At 40.6% G+C, this 22,551-nt stretch overlaps 1 non-coding gene across 1 annotated transcript; it reads right to left on the bottom strand.

The window, feature by feature from the left end:
• Nucleotides 1–4,289: 4,289 nt before the first annotated feature.
• Nucleotides 4,290–4,397, bottom strand: LOC112083732. The gene has a single exon (XR_002897864.1). It is a non-coding gene; the product is annotated as a small nucleolar RNA R71 (small nucleolar RNA).
• Nucleotides 4,398–22,551: the final 18,154 nt, after the last annotated feature.

The raw sequence follows: 22,551 nt of genomic DNA, 5'->3' as shown, positions 1-22,551 counted from the left end.
TGCTGTTCTTGATGAAGAGAAGAACTTGGTTAGAAATGCTCTTTTGCATTGTTCCCATGTTGGGACTGATCCTTGAGATAAAGACTTTTTCCATTGATGAGCTTTGTCTCCTAGAGAAAAAAGAAATAACCTAAACTTGAAACTGTCCTCACTTACTCCATTCATCTTAGTTGTAATTAGATCACAAACTTTATCAAAGTTGTCAATGTGATCTAATGGGTCTTCTAATGCCAAGCCATGGAATCTGTTTAATTGCACCATGTTGATTAAGCCAGACTTAATCTCAAAATCGTCTTCAGGTGTTGGAGCTTGAATTCCATGTCTCTGACCCTGAGCATTGGCCTAATCACCACCTCCAACAAATGTTCTTGGACATGGTGGTGGAGGCTCTTGCTGATTCTGGTGGTTTCCATTACCACCATGAGCCTGTTGCCCTTGATCCATATCCAATCTCTCAATTTGCACTGCCTTTTCTCTTTCTCTTCTTGCTTGACTTCTTGTTTGCATGCACCTACAAGAAAGACATAACTTGCAAGGAGATCAGTAAAAAAAAAAAATGACTTGATCTCAAGGATCCAAAGTCATAATGATATATTAAACTCTCCAATCGGCAATGGCGCCAAATTGATAGTAAAAACTTTTAGGTTAAAACCCAATTACTCAAACTACTCATATCATTGTAGTATTTGAGGTATCAATCCAAATGGAGATTTCTAGGCATTAGAACTATGGTGAATCAGTTCTTAATCCAAGTCTGACGAAAAAGGTTGGTAACAAAGTGATCTAAGACATAAAACAAATAAGAACAAGCAATAACTAAGAACAAAGTAAACAAAAGAAACTAAACAAGACTCAAAAAAATAAAGATAAAGCTAAACCTCTAGATGTGATCATTGATGAGGGTGCTTTAAATGTTAATTCATGATGCTAAGCAAACAATGCAACACTTGCACTTCTTTAGTCTAGACTTCTAAATCATATTAATTCCCTCTCATGACAATAATCCTTTTGATAATCAAGACTAATTCGTAGTAGATGAAAACGAAATTACCAAGCATTATAATAAGAGCTAAGAAAGACTGAATCTTATACGGAAAGACATAGCAAACATCACATAATCTCAAAATCCAATTAACTTATAACTCAAAGCAAGATCATTTCTTTCCTAAGATAATGATCGCTATATTATTCTGCATTAAAACCTAACTCTCATTTGTGGTAGTGATGATCAATATGCATTAATAAACAGTTCTAAAATGTCATTTATAAATCAAACAAACATTCATAAAATGACTCATTTAGTATGCATTTTTAGTCCCAATTCATAGTCCCATGTATGCAGTTTATATAGATTCATTGTGTTTTGTCTTTGTTTTAGAGTTTTAAGACTTTGCATTAGGTCTAAATCAGTCTTGCATGTTTGGAGTGTCAAACAGGTGCTCTGGAGGTCATTTGGAGTGAAAAAGGTGAAATCATATAAAGAAATGGTGAAAGAAGGTGCAAAAATGATGAAATGGGTATTTTGGAACCTCTCGGGACAACCCTGTACCACAGGTCGACTTTTCTCGGATAGAAACCGTACCGTGGGAAGGAAAACTCGGCCAAAACACTTACCGCGTGCATAATCCTCGGCCAAAAATCTTCTGTATCGGAAGGTCTTCCCGTCAGATTCAGCTTCCGGGGTCTTCAGCAAAGATCAAGATAATTGAGTCAAGATTCCAGAACAGTTGGGATAAATGGATTTGGAGCTGTGAGCTGAAAGATATGGCTAATGGAAGACGAACCTGTCTCGCATTCATTCCAGACCAATCCAATACGTCTCAAAGACGCCGTTACCGGAAAGCCTTCCCGTCCAATCCAGCTTCCGGGGTTTGATAGCATTGGATTTAGTTTTCAGAAAGCTTAGATTCATGAGATTTGGAGCTGTGAGCTGGGAGATAACGCAAACAGAGAAAGCACAAGTCTTGAAGCCAATTCGGACCAGTGCAATGCACTTCAAAGATCGGCCGTCCGGGAATCCTTGCTCTCCCCGGATTGATAACTAGAGTTTTGATAACACCGTATTTTGACCATTTTTATGGATCATATTTGTATCTTATGCAGGTGTTTTAACTCTTTTTTCAATGTTTTTAAAGTGTTTTCAATGTTTTAGAGTTTCAAAAGACTTTACAGGAAACTTGGGCAAAAGATATGCAATTTGGAACAAATGAGCAATTTTGGATAAATGCAGACCGTCAGAAGTATGACAAGCGATGAAGACTTTCTCACCGTCTGATCACCCCCAAAATTTGAGACAACATAGAGGATCCAAACAGCTTTCTAATGCACTTGGTTTGGAGACAATCCAACGGTTAGATCTTCAGATACTCCCGATGCAAGAATGACAGAAAATGCAGTTCCGGAAGAGAGCAAGTGCCGGGACCGCGGCAAACACCTATTTTCCCGCGGGTAGAGCCACCGCGACCGCGGACTTTGGTCGTTCACTTTCCCGACGACTTAATTAAAGCCCATATCAATTCCTTTCGTTATTTTTGAAGCCCTAAGTGTCCAGAACCACCCCAGAAGCTATAAATACCCCCTTTGGTCATTCCTAAAGGTGTAGAGACGAGATAAGATAAAAATAGAGAGAGAATTCGTGTGGGTGCTTCACAAACCCTAGAGAGGCCGCCGTCTTCGAAGAGGAGCCGCCGCAGGAGTGACCATCGCGCCTCCTTCTGCTTCTCCGTTCTTCGTTCTTATTCTTTCTTTTCTTTAGTTTCCTGCACTTTCAATTTCGTTGATGATGCTTTGTTACTATATGTTTGAGTAGTTACCCAGTTGGGTTTAAAGGGATTATTCAAAGGGAATTTCATGTGTCTTTGCTTATGAATCGATAGATTTAGGATTTATAATCTTCTAGATGTTCTTCGTTTTGCTTTAATCTTACTGCGTGATTCTTTGCTGGCCACTTAGAAGCCGATCTGATATGATATGTTGCGAAAGCTTTCATTGATTGTCTGAACTAGGGTGAAACGAGCAATTCTTCTATAGGAGTGGAAACCTACCTGTAGTTGAGTTGTGAATATTGATGAGTCTTGTTCTGCTATTGCATCTTCTCCCTTCCAGAATCAGAGTGGAAACCTACTGATTAGGGTTGCGAGAGATAGTTGTTTAGTGCTGCGAAAGTAGGCTATTCATACTTCCGTGCCTCGAGTTCTAGAACATACGTAGTTGATTACCTTTATCACTTGTTTAAAATCGACATAGCTTAGTCCATGAACCCCTGCGAATTACCCTTGAGCCCCAACGTTTGTCTTTCATTGTTTACAACATTCGATTTAGCTTGCTTTCCATTCGCTTGTTCTTTGTTTTCAATCGCCTAGTTTAATCGCTTTTTAGTTGCTTTACTTGCTTTCGTTTTTCAATTGCCTTTACTTTCTTTGCTTTCTAGTTTAGATTTAGTGACAACCAAAACCCAAAACCAAAACCCAAACCGTTTAGTTCTAATCTGATTTAAGCGTTGCAGTGAATTCGTATTGAAACAACTAAGTCTCTGTGGATCGATACCCTAAGTACTACAGCGCACATCTGTGCACTTGCAGACATTTAGGGGTTATAAATTTAAAACCTGAAGCTTAGTAGAACGAAAACAACAAACCCCGTTTACAACTCGCATCAAGTTTTTGGCGCCGTTGCCGGGGACTTAAATTTGTTTCGTTGCGAATCCCAGCTTAAATCCATTAGAACACTTGTTTATTTTTACTTTTTCTTTTGAATTTTTTTTCAGGTTTCTCTGAGATGAGAGACCGGGAACATGTTCCCGGAACTCTTGGTGATCCACCAAATCGTGTGGATGGTGATCCAAGCGATGATGACCTGTCTGATGATGAGTTTGAAGAACCGATATATGATGACAATGAGCTAATCGGATCGGTCAAACACAAAGATGATGATGAACTGATTGGAAGTTTCGATTCACTTGAGAAGTTCATGGGAGATCGAAGAGCTATTCAACCAGCCTTACCTGAGGATGGCAAAACCGAAATTAAGGTACCCCATATCCATTTAGTTCAACAAAATCAATTCTCTGGTTATTCATTCGAAAACCCGATAGACCATATCGAGGCGTTCGAAGAATTATGTGCAACCATTACAGCAAATGGGGATTACCACAAGTGTAGTCTTTTCCCATTCTCTCTTAGAGATAAGGCCAGCAAATGGCTAAAATCTTTGCCACCTGCTTCACTAAAAACGTGGGCAGCGTGTAGAACTGCTTTCCTAAATCGTTTTTACACTAAAAATCTTGCAAATCTCTTAAGAAAGAAGATAAGAACTTTTAAACAAAAAGAAGATGAAGATCTTTTAGATACTTGGGAAAGATTTAGGGAATACCAAAGAGATTGTCCACACCATGGATATGCCGAGGAATACCTGCTAAGTATCTTCTATCGCGGTATAACTCCAGAGTTACGACACTCTTTCGACATAGCAAGTAATGGAGATTTCACAACTAGATCTGTAGAAGATGCACACGTTTTCATTAAAAATTTAGGAAACAGCATCCGAAATCAAGTAACCTTTGGTAATTCTGCACTTCCTGAGAAGAAAGAAGAAATTTCGGAAGTTATAAAGTGTCTCCGTCACATAATGAGTCATCTTGGATTGCAACAACCAAACAAGGCACACAATACGTGTAACTTTGAAGGTTGGGACAACCCAATGAATTCTTATAATCAAGGGATGGTGAACACTGCAGAAGTTTATCAAATTCAAGATTTTCCATTCGTTTCTGATCACCGCAGGTCCATTCATCCGGACCGCGGCCAAGCAAGGTTTCACTGCGGTCGTAGCTGTTCTGACCGCGGCCAAGACCTGTTTCACCGCGGTCGTGAGCCTCCTGACCGCGGGAAACTGTCTTCCGAATCTACCTGGACACCAACTCCCGAACCAATCTCTGCTATTCAATCTAATCCTGTTCCATATCCTAGTTTTCCCTCTTCTGAAGCTGAAAACCTAAACAAAAGAATTCTAGAGCTTGAAAAATCTAGGTCTAAAGAGATTAGTGATCTTAGATCTGAACTAAAAGAGATGCAGAAGGATTTCGATGAAAGATTATCCACCCTCCTTAGCATAATGGCCAAAACTAATTCTAAAAACTTAGAAAAATCTGAAGAGGAGCCAAGTAAAAATTCTTTCGAAAGCTCAAGTGAAGCAGATCCCTCTGATCATGTGAAAGCTATCACACTTAGGAGTGGATTAGCTTTCAAAGAGCCTGAATTTCCTAAAGATCCCGAAGTTGAGGAAAAGGGTAAGGAAAAGGAGAAAGAAAAAAAAAGAATCACGAATGAAGATGTTGAAAAAGAAGTGGTAGGAGAGAAGGATGGAGAAGAAGTAAGAGAAGATTCATCCCAGGAAATCCTCGGAGAAGACCCGATTCCACCTCCACCAACTAGTGTCTATAAACCTAAACCTCCATATCCTAGAGCCTTAAGAGCCCCTAAGAAAGAGAAAGAAAAAGCTAAGCTGAAAGAGTTAATTGATCAGTTAAATGTGAGATTACTTTTCGTAGAAGCTTGTGCTATGATTCCTGCTTTAAGAAAATACATGAAGGGTATTCTAACAAATTCTTTAACTCTTGAAGAAAACCCATGAATGTAGATCTATCCTGCAAAGCCGAATCCCTGAAAAGAAAAACGATCCTGGAAGCTTTGTACTTACATGCACCATCAATGATGTAGCTTTTGAGCGTGCTCTCTGTGATTTCGGATCTAGCATAAACATGATGCCTCTTTCTGTAGCAAAACGTTTAGGACATCACACTTTCAAGCCCAGTAAGATTTCTTTAGTACTAGCTTATCGTTCCGTTAGACAACCTGTAGGTATCTTAGTAATGTTCCCGTCGAAATCGAAAAATGTTCCATACCAACCGATTTCGTAGTTCTAGAACTAGAAAAAGAACCTAAGGATCCACTTATTCTTGGAAGACCATTCTTATCTACAGCCGGAGCCATAATCAATGTTCCTGAAGGAAAAATCGACCTTCATCTAGCCGGTTCAGTTATGCAGTTTGACATGAACAAAAGTTTCGATAAACCAACTTTGGATGGCAAAATTTGTTGGGTTGATGAGTTAGACGGAATTATTGAGGAAGTCTATGAAGATCTGCTTCTAGACGACCCTTTAAGGGTCTTGCTTTCACCCGCAAAAGATGAACGCAATTTCCTTGGAAGAATTTCGAGTGAATGCGCACGTATGCTTGATAAGTCCGAAACTTATAGGAAACCTCTACACTATCTAGATCTTAAGGACCAAACAAACATTCCTACACCTCCTAAAGACACTGCCGCCGCAATTAATGATCCTTGGAGTGAGCTTAAAGCCCCTAAAGTCGAGCTTAAACCTCTTCCCGTCGGACTTAAGTACGCCTTCCTTGGACCAAATTCAACTTATCCTGTCATTATAAACTCTGGTTTGACGGAAGAAGAAACCACAATGCTGTTGACTGAGCTGAGAAAGCATAGAAAAGCCTTAGGATATTCACTTGATGACATACCTGGAATCTCTCCAGATCTTTGTATGCACAAGATAAATCTGGAGGATAATGCTAAAAACTCAATCGAAAGTCAAAGGAGACTGAACCCTAATCTCATGGATGTTGTCAAGAAGGAGATTATGAAGCTTTTAGAAGCTGGAATAATTTTTCCTATCTCAGATAGCACTTGGGTTAGCCCAGTTCATGTTGTCCCGAAGAAAGGAGGAGTCACTGTCATTAAAAATGATAAAGATGAAATGATCGCTACAAAAACAGTAAATGGACATCGTATGTGTATCGATTACCGGAAACTGAATGCAGCAACTAGGAAGATCATTTTCCACTTCCATTCATAGATCAAATGCTAGAAAGATTAGCTAATCACCCTTACTATTGCTTCCTTGATGGATACTCCGGATTTTTCCAAATTCCTATTCGCCCGGAGGATCAAGAAAAAAAGACATTCACTTGTCCATACGACACGTTTGCTTACAGACGTATGCCTTTTGGATTGTGTAATGCATCTGCTACCTTCCAGCGGTGCATGATGTCGATCTTCACAAACTTTATCGAAGACTTCATGGAAGTATTCATGGACGATTTTTCCGTCTATGGATCTTCTTTTGAAAAATGCTTAGGCAACCTTGGTAAAGTTCTGCAAAGATGTGAAGATAAGCACTTAGTATTAAACTGGGAAAAATGTCACTTCATGGTACAAGACGGAATCGTGCTTGGGCATAGAATTTCTGGAAAAGGAATTGAAGTTGACAAAGCTAAAATCGAAGTCATGACCAGCCTACAACCTCCCACAAACGTAAAAGGAATTCGTAGTTTCTTAGGACACGCAGGATTCTATAGGCGTTTCATAAAAGATTTTTCTCAAATAGCTAGACCTCTTACGCGTTTGCTTTGCAAGGAAACGAACTTTGAGTTCGATGATGAGTGCTTAGTCGCGTTTCATAAGATCAAACAAGCCCTTGTCTCCGTTCCAGTCGTGCAAGCACCTGATTGGGAACTCCCGTTCGAAATCATGTGCGATGCAAGTGACTATGCAGTCGGAGCAGTGTTTGGCCAACGAAAAGATAAGAAACTGCATGTAATCTACTACGCTAGCAGAACTCTAGACGAAGCTCAATGCAATTATGCTACAACAGAGAAAGAACTTCTGGCTGTCGTATTTGCATTTGAGAAATTCCGTTCTTATCTCGTAGGATCTAAGGTCATAGTTCATACTGATCATGCTGCAATCAAGTATTTAATGTCTAAGAAAGACGCTAAACCACGGTTGATAAGATGGATCCTCTTACTGCAAGAATTTGATATCGAAATTCGAGATCGAAAAGGCGCAGATAATGGAGTTGCAGACCATCTTTCACGAATTCGAGTTGAAGAAAGATTGCCTCTAAATGACAGTTTGCCTGAAGAAAACATCTATGCTATAGATACTACCCCCAATGCTAATGCTGCACCACCACGTCCTCTAATGCGACGAGCAGATGCTTTCAACACCCCATGGTTTAGGCACATAGCAAATTACCTAGCAGCTGATGTAAAACCACCACAATTCTTTGGTTATAGGAAGAAAAAATTTCTGAAAGACGTAAGACATTATTTTTGGGATGAACCCTATCTCTATAAGAGATGTGCTGATGGGTTATTCCGAAGATGCGTGGCTGAAGAAGAGGTGGAAGGAATTTTATTCGGATGCCATAGCTCGTCTTACGCAGGACACTCTACAACCTTCAAAACCGCTTCAAAGATCTTACAAGCAGGTTTTTGGTGGCCTACTTTGTTCAAAGATACTCAAGCTTATATATCGCGATGCGATAAATGCCAATGGATGGGCAACATAAGCAAAAGGAATGAGATACCTCAAAATTTTATTCTCGAAGTCAAAATTTTCGATGTCTGGGGAATAGATTTTATGGGACCCTTTCCTACTTCTTTTGGAAACCAATACATCTTAGTAGCAGTAGACTACGTCTCTAAGTGGGTTGAAGCAGTCGCTAGTCCCACCAATGATGCAAAAGTCGTCATGAAGCTGTTTAAATCTGTTATATTCCCGCGTTTTGGAGTTCCTAGAATTGTGATAAGCGACGGAGGATCGCACTTCATCAACAGAGTTTTCAAGAATCTTCTTAGAAAGAATGGAGTTACACATAAAGTTTCTTCTCCATACCATCCCCAAATCAGCGGTCAAGTGGAGATCTCAAATAGAGAAATCAAGTCGATTTTGCAGAAAACAACTGCAGTACATCGCAAGGATTGGTCTACAAAGCTTGACGATGCATTATGGGCGTATCGAACAGCATTCAAGACACCATTAGGAACAACACCATTCAATCTAGTTTATGGAAAAGCATGTCACCTTCCAGTAGAACTCGAGTATAAGGCGCAATGGGCTATCAAGGAGATGAACATGAACCTGAAAACAGCTGGAGAAAGAAGACTACTTCAACTTCATGAGTTAGAAGAAATCCGACACAATGCTTATGAAAACTCGAAGATCTACAAGGAGAAGACTAAAGCATATCATGATAAGAAAATTATCCATAGAACTTTTGCTCCTAACGATAAAGTTCTTCTTTTCAATTCTCGTCTTAAGCTTTTTCCAGGAAAATTACGTTCAAGATGGTCAGGACCCTTCACGATAAAGGAAGTCAAGCCATACGGAGCCATTGTCCTGTGGGACAGAATCGGAAACTCATTCACAGTGAATGGACAGCGTGTAAAGCCATATCTGGCTGAAGAAACCGAAGACGAGAGAGAAGTGATGTTTTTGATTGATCCATCATCGGCCAATGATGAGATCAAGGAGTGTCACGACCCCGGTTAAGTCTAATCGAGCAACAATGTCAAGCTAATGACTTGAAACAAGCGCTTAGTGAGAGGCAACCCACTTGGTATTTTATCTATTTCCCTTTGACCTTTATTTTCTATTTCCATTGCTTTGTTTCTGTTTCATTTAATTTCAGATTTTCAATAAGGAAGAATAAATAAAAAAGACGAGCAGCACTCTCCAACACGATAAGTTCACTTAAACATTTCTATTTTTCTATTTTCTTTACCATTCATTCCAAGATTTATCACACTGAGGACAGTGTGAAATAAGTCTGGGGGAGGATGTTCATCCGTTACTAATGAAATTTGATTTGTTTTGAGTTTGTTTTGGACACATAAAATTTTTCAAAAAGTTTTTCATAAAATTTTTCATAAATCGTTTTCAAAAAATGTCTTTCAAAAAGTTTTCAAACCAATAACACAATAAACATTACTATGATGAATTAGACCAGTGTGCTTCTACGTTGTTTCCTCGTTTTTTACTCTTTTTGTGATTTAGGCCTAGACTAGGCGGTAGCTAAGTACTTGCATTACGAAATCCCACCAGAGGACTTCTGTTCATGGAGATTCTTTCTGACAGGATATACTAGCTTATTTTATCCGGACTTAATTTTGACTTAATTCTCTCATTAAAGCGTTAAATCAGGGAAACGAATCATAAATTCAGGACTCCTTTATCCTTTTACCATTCTTTGTTGATCCTGAATGGCTAGTTCATCTTTAGCTAGTTCCCCACCGAATCTAACCTCTTTCAAACCACATGCATTCTTGTTTTTCATTACCCTATATGCAGATATGTGCAAAAACGTCGGAGAAAGAGGATCAATGCGGTTTTCAGTCACCGAAGACGGAGACCTGCGATTTCATTGGAATGATTCAACAAAAGGAGATAGTTCAGTTTGCGATTTCATTGGAATGATTCAACAAAAGGAGATAGTTCAGTTTGCCTTGGAAAAACTTCAAAATCTTGGTACAATTTCGTCCCTTACACTCTCTCTTTATAAAATGTTATTTCCTCTCTAAAAAAAAAAAAAAAAAAAAAATTCCGAAAAAAAGAAAAATATGAAGGGAGAGGAAATTAAAACCTTAGAGAGTCGAGGAGGATTGAATGTTATACTTGAGGCAAGCTTGAATTGTATTTATGGAGTTTTGGAGATTATCCTTATGATTCCCGGAAAAGATCTAAGTCTGGGGGAACAGCTGTTTAGAACAAAGGAGGAAGGATTATGCAACCACATTTGGCAAAGGAGAAGTGACTGAAAATCTGCGGTCATCAACAGGTCCTTCTCTCTCTTGCGGTTTTGCATAATATCTTGCATCCTCCATATTCTTCAGGTAACCCTAAACACCTAAGCTCCACCACTTAAATAGCCTTAATGCCAAACGCCGTCTACCCTGAATAATGTCTTTGATGAGAATTCACTACTATACTTAATGAATGTAGAGAGCTAATTGACTGAAAGTTAGATCTAAGTGTGTAGATTTTCGCATGACGGATTAACGGACTAGTTTGCTTGTATTTTGGTGAGATTTTTCTAGACTAGATCCAAATAGATGTTTCACGATAAGTTATAGTTTAGAAGGACGGTCACTGAGATATTGTTTAGTTCCTGCGATTTTTCAAAAATTTATTTCCTGACTTAAGTTTGTTTGAGGACAAACAAAAAGGTAAGTCTGGGGGAGTTGATAACACCGTAGTTTGACCACTTTTATGGATCATAATTGTATCTTATGCAGGTATTTAGGGTTTAGGAATGGTGAAAGAAGGTGCAAAAATGATGAAACGGGTATTTTGGAACCTCTCAGGACAAACCTGTACCACAGGTCGACTTTTCTCGGATAAAAACCGTACTGTGGGAAGGAAAACTCGGCCAAAACACTTACCGCGTGCATAATCCTCGGCCAAAAATCTTCTGTATCGGAAGGTCTTCCCGTCAGATTCAGCTTCCGGGGTCTTCAGCAAAGATCAAGATAATTGAGTCAAGATTCCAGAACAGTTGGGATAAATGGATTTGGAGCTGTGAGCTGAAAGATATGGCTAATGGAAGACGAACCTGTCTCGCATTCATTCCAGACCAATCCAATACGTCTCAAAGACGCCGTTACTGGAAAGCCTTCCCGTCCAATCCAGCTTCCGGGGTTTGATAGCATTGAATTTAGTTTCCAGAAAGCTTAGATTCATGAGATTTGGAGCTGTGAGCTGGGAGATAAAGCAAACGGAGAAAGCACAAGTCTAGAAGCCAATTCGGACCAGTGCAATGCACTTCAAAGATCGGCCGTCCGGGAATCCTTGCTCTCCCCGGATTGATAACTAGAGTTTTGATAACACCGTATTTTGACCACTTTTATGGATCGTAATTGTATCTTATGCAGGTGTTTTAACTCTGTTTTCAATGTTTTTAAAGTGTTTTCAATGTTTTAGAGTTTCAAAAGACTTTACAGGAAACTTGGGCAAAAGATATGCAATTTGGAACAAATGAGCAATTTTGGATAAATGCAGACCATCAGAAGTATGACAAGCGATGAAGACCTTCTCACCGTCCGATCACCCCCAAAATTTGAGACAACATAGAGGATCCAACCAGCTTTCTAATGCACTTAGTTTGGAGACAATCCAACGGTTAGATCTTCAGATACTCCCGATGCAAGAATGACAGAAAATGCAGTTCCGGAAGAGAGCAAGTGCCGGGACCGCGGCAAACACCTATTTTCCCGCGGGTAGAGCCACCGCGACCGCGGACTTTGGTAGTTCACTTTCCCAACGACTTAATTAAAGCCCATATCAATTCCTTTTGTTATTTTTGAAGCCCTAAGTGTCCAGAACCACCCCAGAAGCTATAAATACCCCCTTTGGTCATTCCTAAAGGTGTAGAGACGAGATAAGATAAAAATAGAGAGAGAATTCGTGTGGGTGCTTCACAAACCCTAGAGAGGCCGCCGTCTTCGAAGAGGAGCCGCCGCAGGAGTGACCATCGCACCTCCTTCTGCTTCTCCGTTCTTCGTTCTTCTTATTTCTTTTCTTTAGTTTCCTGCACTTTCAATTTCGTTTATGATGCTTTGTTACTATATGTTTGAGTAGGTACCCAGTTGGGTTTAAAGGGATTATTCGAAGGGAATTTCATGTGTCTTTGCTTATGAATCGATAGATTTAGGATTTATAATCTTCTAGATGTTCTTCGTTTGCCTTTAATCTTACTGCGTGATTCTTTGCTGGCCACTTAGAAGCCGATCTGATATGATACTTTGCGAAAGCTTTCATTGATTGTCTGAACTAGGGTGAAACGAGCAATTCTTCTATAGGAGTGGAAACCTACCTGTAGTTGAGTTGTGAATATTGATGAGTCTTGTTCTGCTATTGCATCTTCTCCCTTCGAGAATCAGAGTGGAAACCTACTGATTAGGGTTGCGAGAGATAGTTGTTTAGTGCTGCGAAAGTAGGCTATTCATACTTCCGTGCCTCGAGTTCTAGAACATACGTAGTTGATTACCTTTATCACTTGTTTAAATTGACATAGCTTAGTCCATGAACCCCTGCGAATTACCCTTGAGCCCCAACGTTTGTCTTTCATTGTTTACAACATTCGATTTAGCTTGCTTTCCATTCGCTTGTTCTTTGTTTTCAATCGCCTAGTTTAATCGCTTTTTAGTTGCTTTACTTGCTTTCGTTTTTCAATTGCCTTTACTTTCTTTGCTTTCTAGTTTAGATTTAGTGACAACCAAAACTCAAAACCAAAACCCAAACCGTTTAGTTCTAATCTGATTTAAGCGTTGCAGTGAATTCGTACTGAAACAACTAAGTCTCTGTGGATCGATACCCTAAGTACTACAGCGCACATCTGTGCACTTGCAGACATTTAGGGGTTATAAATTTAAAACCTGAAGCTTAGTAGAACGAAAACAACAAACCCCGTTTACAACTCGCATCAAGTTTTCAAGGCTCTAAATGAGGGGTTATCAATCCCTTTTGTATCTTTGCAGTACAAAGGGTATCAAACCATCATGTGTAGACACTAAGATGCAGGATTAGTTCTTAATTCAAGCCAAATGAGTGAGGTTTTGATGTTACTTTCACTAAAAAAAGTTAAAACAAAAATTAAAGCTAATGATCAACTTAAACAAGCAAGTAAAAGAGCTTAAAATGATATGAGAATGTAGATATGATGATGAGAAAGGTCTTAGACATGATAGTGGATTAGGGTGCCTTGATGCCAGACTAATGAGCTAATGAATCATGATGATCAAACAAGCCATTCAACTTAAACTCAATCAACCAAGCAAATCCTCTCATGAAGGTATTAACTTCTAAGTTATAACAGCTCCTAACCTAATTATCATTAGTGAAGCATGAGATAACCAGCATTAAGAATCAGTTTAATCAGTCATTTAAGCAACAAACAATTAAACTCTTGATGAAAGTCGCTTAAACCCTTACAAGCATGGTTTAGGCATTTCATCAAACACTTTTGGTGCATGAAATGCCTATAGATCTAGACCACATATGATGTGTATGGATCTAGCAATGATGCTTGCTTGTAAGGAATGGAATATGCATGATCTAATTCCTAAACTCATTAATCTAACACCTAATCACCCTAATCTACATATCTAAGACCTTAATATGGATTTACTCACTAATCATAATCAACACACAAGTTCTTTTGCAAGATGTGTTGTTAATCATGATTAGAAGTGTTGTTTGATGATTAGAAATGATAAGACAAGATGGAAACACTCTCAAATCGATATTAAACTCAAGCAAAGGTCTTTAACCAATGGTTTTCACCAAACAAGAAAGGAGATAAGGATAAGATAAAAGTTGATAGCAAATTAGGTCTAAAATGTATTTATACTAGTCTTGGACGAACCGGGTCAGCCCGGAACAAACCGGGTACTGACCCGGCTTTGATGGGTAAAAATGAGGGTTGCCACGGTCAAGCAGGTCCTGGACAAACCGTGGCATGTGACCGTGTCAAGGCTGAATCCTTTGCTCTTGATGAATCTTGGTGTCACGGGCTCTCTCTAGTCTTGATGCATGGCCGCGTCTAAGTTTTCTGGGTTCGGATGAAGAACAGGTTGGAGATGGCACGGTCTGGCTTGGACAGTGTCTCCTGGGCGTGGCGAAAGCGTGGAACATTCGGTGATTGCCACGGCCTGATGATTGGCCGTGTCTCTTGGTCGTGTAGAATCCTTTAAGCTTTTGCCGCGGTCAGGCGCAAGCCGTGTCTTTTGACCGTGTCATTCGCTGAAGGTTAACATTCTAAAGCAGCATCTTGCCACGGTCAAGTGTAGACCGTGGCATTCTCCCCGTGTCATTCGCCGAAGATTGGTAAAACCCTTTTCACGGTCAAGTATGAACCGTGGCGATATGACCGTGTCATGAGCCTTTGTCTTTAGCAAGCATTCAGGTGTTGCCACGCCTAAGTGTATGGCTGTGGCACAGTAACCGTGTCAAATCCCGAAAGACGTCATAACATGCCATGACTAACCTCAGACCGTGGCGTTCTCACCGTGTCATTGTATGACACTTAGCTTAATATCCATCCTTGGACGCCTGATTGACCTGCCTGTCTCCTGCTTCCCGAAACTCACATCTCACAACTCCAAATGACGTCAGATCAAATCCAAAAGAACGATGACTCATCAGGCTCAAACTTTGCTGAAGACACCTTTGATGCTAGGGGAGTGAGAGGTTCTCCGGACGGCTCATCTCTGCAATGCATTGAAACGATCAACTAGAGGCTCTTGGACTAGTGTTCACTCTGGAGACTGTATCTTTCACCACATAGCTCCAAACTGGATGATCTCAGACGTTCTAGAAAGAGAACTTAAAGATCTCGAATCCTGATGAAGATCCCGGCAACTGAATCAGCATGGAAAGACATCGTCCTATGCAATCTCTATGATTCATTGGACCGGTCTTGAAACTGTAGCGAGACAGGTGTGCCTTCCGGTGAGCCTAACTCTCTGCTCACGACTCCAAATCAAATGATTCACCCTTTTCTGGATTCGGGACCTGATCATCTCCAACGTTTCTGAAGACCCTGTAATCTGAATCAGACTTTAAGACTTCCCGGACAGGCGATCTTTCCAGACGTATGGGATTGCTCCGGAACGGGTGCGAGAGAGGTCTGCCTTCCGGTGGCCGTATCTTTCAGCTCGGTGCTCCAAACTCATCGATTCCAACTGTTATGATCTTGATCTTTTCTGAAGACCCCGGAGACTGAATCGCCCGACAAGAGGTTCTGGTTAGGCAATTTCGAAGATGTATCTGTACGTGGGAATTTCGGCCGAGAAACTTGAACAGCCGGTACGTGTTTTGGCCAAGAAATCCACTCGCGGTACATGGAAATCGCCAAGAAAAAGCTCCCTGCAGTACAGGCCAGCGCCGAGAACATCCAAAAGGCTGCTTTCACCATTTTCAAAGCTCTGATCACCATTTCTTTTCCTGGTCTCACCTTTTCAGCTCCAATTAGCTCCAGATACACCTGATAAACACTCCAAACATGCAAAGACTCATTGGGACCTAATGCAACTCCTAAGTCCTAAAACAACACCTAAGGACCTAATATGCATGAGAAAAACATGATTTAGAATGAAATATACAACCTAAATGATGCAAATTATAAACATATCAACTCCCCCACACTTGTCCTTTGCTTGTCCTCAAGCAAAAAGAGCAAATGAGAGAAAGAGGTTGGACGCATTGGGAGTTAATATTCCTTAATGAGAGAGTGTATCACTAATATAATTCAAAGCTCACTGTCCTAGTTGCTAATTCTAAGATGCAGTGCAAACAAGATTACTCACAAAACTTTAGTCATACTCATCATAAAATGCATCAAGCTCAAGCTTAAGTTTTCACAAACAGCCATAGTTCCAACCTTTTGACATTCATTAAAGCTCATGTGAATCATGCTTATGCAAATCATGTGAACTCACTTGTCTTGGGACAAGGTTATGAGACAAAGATGATCTCATTTAATGCTTATGGTTTCCATGCAGCTCAAGGGATCACTCAAGAAGGAATAAACTTTAACAGAATGCTAAGGGTAAAAGGCAACTGGTGCATACAAGAGCAGAATCCCATCTACCCAATGCCCCAAATTGGCCTTTCTCCTTAACTCTACTCCCATGAAGATCACATCCTCTCTCAAGGAATTCATTGCCTCATCAACTCACTCCTCACTTCACTTCTCACTCCAGGGGATTCATCTTTTCATCTTTAAACTCAGGCTTTGGGATCTGAACCTTCCACTTAGCTCTTTCTCACATAACACTGTCTAGCCTCTTTTCTTTTCTTTTCAAACACTTGAGCCTTTTGGCTTCTTTTCTTTCTTTTTACTTAGAGGCTAGACTTTCCTTTTCAAAACACAAGAGCTTTTCTTTCTTTAAACAGCAGACCCCAAACCCCTTTCTTTTCTTTTCCATCCCCTGGTTCTCATCTCAAACTTTCTCTTTTCCACTCAGTGTTTCTCAAGATCTCTTCCTAGCCTACTCTAGACTCATGATGCAAAGCTAGATCTACATGAGATTCTACTATTGTCGCCCTAAACCCAACACTTTCTGTCAAGTTTATTCAGAAAAAGGCCTCACATCTCTCACTATAGAGTTTCAGGCTTCAAGGAAGGTTTGGTTCAAGGCAGGGAACTGTCTCAAGATGAGAGAACAGCTATTTGATCTAGCAAAGAGTGGTAAAAAGGATAAGAGAGCTCAAATATTTTAAGGGTATCCATGAGTTCACAATGACATGCACAAACAATGATAATTAGATTGTCAAATTATGGTTCTCACTTAGATAAGGCTGGAACAAATCAAAACTTGATTCACTCAACAAGTTCAAAGCATGGATCAGTCTTGATTTCTTTCTTGTTTACATGCACCAAAGAACTAGAAACTAGGGCAGTGAACCAAATTCTTAAAGTGATATTCTCTCAAGGAAAAACCTACAATCACTCCCTTGCATTGATGCAGCCTATATGAATATGCAACTAGACTCAATCCTAAAAATGAGAATGCAACTACATGAGCATTTTTTGTGAATTTTTTTTTTGATTTTTTGATTTTTTTGGTTTTTTATATGCACTTAGATGCAACTACATGAATGCTTGCAAGAATGTGACTCAAGACTCAAAGAAGAAAATAAGAACAGAAAAAATATGATTAGTAAAAGATGAAACTCCTCCCCCACACTTAAATAACACAGTCCCTTGTGTTAGAAAAGTATGAGAAAGGAGTAAAAGCAAAACAAACTAGTGAAATGCAGAGAGAAAAAGAAAGACTATATGCATATGTACAAGAGTTGGAGTGGTTACCTCAATCGCTGAGGTCGGATCCCACGTAATAGGAGGAATTGGAGGTGGAGCATGATGGTGTTGGCTCTCTAGGTGGACTGCTCTCTAGTGAATCTGGAAAGCTGTAGCCGGATTGATCCAGTCTTCTTTTCCCGGTGGGAACTCACGGTCACGAGCTGTTGAGCTCTCTCCCACCTCTTCTGTTGTGGCTGGTGCAGGTGAAGTGGCCGAGTCTTTATCTGGTGAGGTGATGCATGTCAACTGTGTGAGGGAACTAGTTTTTACCCTTAACAAAAACAAATGAAAGCTGCATGTGCACAGCTAATCAGTTGTAGTATTTAGGGATCGAATCCACAGAGATTTGTGTGCCTGGTATTCTTCTACGGTTTCTAACTTTATGTCTAGGCTAGATTGGTTTTAAAGGTTGGTTGTTTTTCACGGATTAAACTAAAACAAAAGAAAGCAAATAAATCTATCCTAAGGAACAAGTAGAATAATCGAATGAAAAGGAAGTAAAGCAAGCAAAATATCGAACTAAAGCAATTGAAATGCAGATCTAAATAAGCAAGTAAAAATCGATTGGTTTGTAAACTATGGCTAAAAAGGCTGAGCTTTTGGGAACTCTACAGGGATCATAATCGGTTTCCACACTAGGGTAGATAGATTGGGATTGACGGATATCGATATATTGGGTTCTAGAGCTAGAGTACGGCGGTATGACTACGTTACTGTCGTGATCATAACCAACTGTTTCTCGCAACCCTGACCAGTAGGTTTCCACTCTGGCCCTGGAAGGGAGAGAACGCAAGAGCTGCACAAGACTCGTTAGTACTCACGATCTCGCCGCAGGTAGGTTTCCACTCCTACGGAAAAATCGCCTGTTTCATTCTAGGGCTGATACTTAATGAAAACTTTCGCAACACTAACTATCTAGATCAGATACTAGGTGATCAATCAAGCATACATGCAATAAGAACAAGAACAAACAGAGAACAAAGTTAAAATCCCAGATCTATAAACCTAGATGTCTTAATCGATTGTGAGATCCCCTTTCAGGAACCCTAAGCCCAACTCGGGATCTACTCAGACATGGCTGAGGTCGACATCATCATTGGTTTTAATAAAAGTAATCAAAAACAGTAAAGAAAAGAGATGAAGAAAGCTTCTCTATTGAAGAACTCGGACTTGAACAATCTTCTACAAAAATCACATAAAAACGGCTAAAGGAAAAGGGTTTCTGTAAAGTATGAAGGGTGGTGTCTAAAAACGACCTAAATGACAAGTATTTATAGTCTTCAATACTCCATGGTCTCTAGGGTTCCGGAATTGAGGCAGAGCATGACTTTGGACTTCAGAAATATGGGATTTGGTTCGGAGTTAGCCGGCCGCGGTCGGGAATGATGTGACCACGGGAAATAGGTGGCTGGCTACGGTCGGGAGGCTTGTGACCGCGGGGGAATGGGCTGTTGGCCGCGGTCGCGTGACTTGCTGGCCGTCTTCGAGTGGCTCCGGTGCTAATGGAATATCTTTAGATCCAACCGTTGGAATGTCTCCAAACCAAGTGCATTTGAAATCTGGTTGATTCTTCTATAAGTTGTCCAATTTTGAGGGTGATCAGACGGTGAGAAGGTCTTCGTCTCTCCATGAGAGTTCTGACGGTCTGCATTTATCCAAAAGAGTCTTTTTGTTCCAATTTGTGCCTCTTTATCCCAAATTACCTGAAAAGTCTTTTAAAATCCGAAAACATAGAAATCCTTTGAAAACCTTTAAAAATGGAGTAAAAACACCTGTAAAAGACATTAAAGTGATCCATAAAAATGGTCAAAATCTGGTGTTATCAACTCCCCCAGACTTAGTCTTTTGTTTGTCCTCAAACAAAACAAAGGCTAAATCTCGGCGAGAGGTTTGAAAACGCAGGAACTAAACAAAATCTCAGAGACCAAACTTCTAGACCAATATCAATCAGTATGCATCAATCGGGAATAGCCTAGAAAATTCTCACTAGCGATACAGGCATAACTAGTCCGTTAATCCGTCATGCAGAAATCTATGCACTAAGATCTAACTTCCAGTCAACTAGCTCTTAACATTCATTAAAAATCTCGGTGGTTATCATCAAAGAAAGTCTAGGCAAGGCAAACTAGGCTAGGTGTCAAAAAGGGTTATTCTAGGGGTAAGGCTTAAAGTGTTTACGGGTTACCTGAACATCTGGAGGATGCAGGATATTATGCAAAACCACAAGAGAGAGTAAAGCTGTTGGTATCCACAGTTTTCAGTCACTTTCTTCTTGCCATAGATTCCTGGTCTTCTTCCTCAGGTTCTCTCCTAACTCCCCCAGACTTAGATTTTTGTAAATCTTTCAAAAACATAGCTCTATAAACGCTTAGTAGTTGCTTCTTGCTCCACAAATTTCGACAATCTAGGACTCATTAGGCTCTTTGTTTCCCTCTCTCTTTTCATTCAATCGTTTGTTTTTTTTTTGTTTTTTTTTTTTGAAAGAGAGGGAACACCTTTAGATATAGAGTCATAGAGAGCACGAAATTACCAGTTAAGATTCGTCTTGTAAAGCTTCATGAGGTTTCTGATACTCTTCCTTCCCAATTCCATTCAGTCTCCTTTGTGAGTGACTGAAAACTACGTCGCTCCTCTTCTCTCCGACGTTTTTGCACATATATGCTGATATAAACTAAAGAGAGAATGCATGAGGATTGAAAACAAGGGTTTTGGGTTTAGGGTATGGTATCAGATAAAGATAAACTGGTCATCTAGGACGATAAATAGTGGTAAAAGTGAGGGTAAAAGACGTCCTAGATGTGTATGTCGATGTCTGCCTAAAATCAATGATGAGAAAATTAGATGTCAATATTAAGGTCAAATAAAATGAGCTAGTATATCCTGTCAGAAAGAATCTCCCTAAATAGAAGTCCTCTGGTGGGAGTTCATAGTGCAAGTACTCTAGCTACCGCATAGTCTAGTGCTAACCACAAATGAGCTATCATGCATAGTGTAGAAGCGTGCAGGTCTAAATCATCATAGTTTTGTGTCAAACATTCCTGAAAAATACTTAATGTCGAATAGGTTACATATTAAATTTAAAAAGTGCTTGAAATTTGAAAGTAAAAGCAAGAAAATGATTAGTACGGATAGACATCCTCCCCCAGACTTAAATCACACTGTCCCCAGTGTGAAAAAGTTGGTGAGAAAATGGTGAATAAAAGCGAAATAAAGTAAGATAAAAGAAAAGAAAATGATGATAGAACCGTAATGGCAGTGAAGTGCTGATCAATCACTCATCCTCCGATGTGTCTGCTGTGAACTGGTGATGCTCCTGTAGGAAGGTGACAACGCGCTCAAAGCGTTGTCCCTGTCTCTCAACTCTGCACTCCAGATCAGAATGTGTGTGCGATGATGTCGATGATGAGGTGTGGCCGGTCGAAACAGATGGCTAAAAATGAGCACGGGCCGCAGCTGCATCACGCTTTGCCTTGACCACTATGTATTGGCCAATGGTGAATGGTAGACGAGGTACAGATGGCAGAAACTCATCGGATTCCGGAGTCCATCGCGGACGTCCTCCGTTACACAATCTCAGGACTGATGCTGAAGGCAAGCAGACTCGGTGCTCCTCGGTGACAGTGCAATACTTGTAACCAAACCTGTCCGGATCGAAAGCGGCACGAGAGATAGTGTGATCGCGAGAGAGATAAAGTAGGTCATACCAGACATCGAGAAGTGGATCATCAGATAAGAAATCGAATCCTACAGCCTGTAGTATCGCTGTAATAGCGCTCCCGTAAGCTGGAGTAGCGTCCTCGCAGCCGTGTAAATCATGCTTCACCTTTAGCATGTTCTGTGCTATGATCCAGGAAAAGCAGGCAAGTCGTGGGTCGTCCATAAATGGCATCTGAAGTGTAATGAGCTCGGTCTTCAAAACACATTCCATGTTGGCTCTAGAGAAAATCGTGTGTGCTAAGAGTTTGTGCACAACTCTCACTGCAGGAAGAGTAAGAAGGGCTGACTTGGATCTCCCGCTATCATAGACTCCATGACCCATCTCTCTCCACAAGTTAAAATCGGGTTCATCTTCAAGGTAAATGCCATCGGTGTATGGAAGCTTAAGAGCCTCGCAAAGTGCATAAATGGTGAGCGAGTAAGGCTGTCCGCGGATAGAGAATGACAAGATGCCATCTGATGCTCTGGGGTTCCTCCTCTTTGTGTGGTGTAGTGTAATAGTTGCTAAGAACTCGCGGAAGGTTCAGCTCCATGTAGGGTCTTAGCCTGAGTGCATCGATGTACCAGATTACTTATTCTCTAATTCCAAGCATCTCAAGTGTATGATAATCAATGCAAGGCGTGGGTTTGATGTTCAGCTTCTTTAAACGTCTTGCATAGTCCACTCTCGGTTTTATATCCTTGCCAATGTATCGGATCTTTGGTGGCTCGGGAGTTGCTCGTGTTTCTCTTGAGTGCTGGAGCAATCTCATCACATAGTTTCTTCTTCTCGGTCTGGCTTGGTTCAGCATGTACTCTCCAAGAGTAGCATCATCGGGAATGTCCTCAGAGCTGTCACCAGTGCGACGGCTTCTTCGAGATCTAGTTTGTTCCATTTTTCTTACTTTCTTGTCTTGCACGCAACAGAGGTTTAAACTTACGGAAAATTTTAACGGGCTTTACCGGGAATACTCCAGAAATCACCGGGAAACTCCGAGAACTTTTGAAATGCGGTGGAAATCCGCATTCCCATCTCAACGACCAACGGCCGCGGTCAGGAGACGCGCGACCGCGGCAATCATGGGCTCGGCCGCGGTCACATTCACGGTGCCGCGGTCGATGCTCCCCTGGCCGCAGGTCGGTTGGTCGCGACCGCGGCCCTTTCTCATGCGGCCTTTGTCCAACTTTCTTGTGGTC

The sequence above is a fragment of the Eutrema salsugineum genome, unplaced genomic scaffold (assembly GCF_000478725.1).
Source record: "Eutrema salsugineum unplaced genomic scaffold, Eutsalg1_0 scaffold_6, whole genome shotgun sequence".
NCBI classification, from domain to species: Eukaryota; Viridiplantae; Streptophyta; class Magnoliopsida; order Brassicales; family Brassicaceae; genus Eutrema; species Eutrema salsugineum.
This window is presented reverse-complemented; position numbering and strand designations above follow the sequence as displayed.